Source organism: Gavialis gangeticus, unplaced genomic scaffold, assembly GCF_001723915.1.
Source record: "Gavialis gangeticus isolate Ggan-Ray unplaced genomic scaffold, GavGan_comp1, whole genome shotgun sequence".
NCBI lineage: Eukaryota > Metazoa > Chordata > Crocodylia > Gavialidae > Gavialis > Gavialis gangeticus.
In genome coordinates, this window is record NW_017729001.1 from 13818109 (window position 1) to 13819405 (window position 1297).

Here is a 1297-nt window from a genome sequence, read left to right on the forward strand (position 1 = left end):
GGTGGAGTCCCACCAGGTCTCTGTTATCCCTATGACGTTATAATTATTTGCATAGTATCAGACTTAACTGATTTAGGTTAAATCAGTTTCCTAAACTTGTCCCACATCCCCTTGAGATTCAAGTTAACTCACAGTCTCTCAGCATCCCAGGATGCTTTGCAGCTCCTCCACAAATTTCTCCTTGCAGGGTGGGCATGCTAGCCTTGGCCTACGCTGTCTGCTCCAGGGAGGCAAGCTCTGGCACCCCCTAGCCTGGGCCCCTGCAGGCATATGACTACATTTCCAGAATCCAAAGTGTGTTCGCTCACTTATTGGTTCAATCTATGCAGCTTAGATTAACCTGCAAAGATTGAATCAATTCAGCCTGGGACTTTTTGACTGTCTGCACTTAGCTGAGGTGACAGACTCCCTTTGCTCCATAACCACTGCAACCTCTGGAAGCTGCTGGAAAGCCACCTTCCCTCCAGGTGTGATGGGTTAGCCAGTGAGGCTACCTGGATGATGTCATGCCTCCAGCTGGCATCAGCATGACTTATTGGCTGGGTGTTTATCCAGCTCCTCCAGCTCAGGCAAGCTTTTCTTAAACTCAGGAGTTTTGGGTCCCTCTGTAGATTTTTATCTACTGTTGCTGCAAACACAAAAGGGAATATAGCACTGGCTTGAGGGGCATATGCATGTAAAGGAGGTCCTGTCCCTGAGGCTTTTTTTAATGGGTTGAGGGATTCATGGACAATTATTTTAATTGTGAGCACTACCCTCTGCAAACAGGCTCTCTCTGAAGCTGCCTCAGCATACGTCTTTGGCTGCATCATCTGTGCTGAGCCTGTAATTACCCAGGACCACAGGTCTGCTTGCAGTAACTGCAATGCTGACTAGGCTACTTTAAAAAACACCAGGGGAAATCAGCATAAACCCATGATTTTTATTTCAAACTTGAAATGCAAACCCTGTTCCTAATGCACATGTTCCCCCTCCCATCCCCACCAATGTCTTATGGGAAACAAGCAAAAAACATTGAAAGAATACACACAATTCCTCAAGGAGTTAATACAGGGGATTCTGAGTCACAAAAATGCAGTAAGGAGTGATAAATATATCTGCATGTTATGTTTTACATATGAACTCTTTAGGTAGTCCCTTACTGTGATCCAAGAGCAGCTGGTATCTACTAGGGCAATGTACATGCTGCAATCTGATTATTCAAACAGCACTGATGTCACTTGTTGTGTGATGGGCAGTTTAGCTTAGTGGGGCGGGGGAGGGTAGTGCTGACACTAGCCACCTGGGGTTGCATATT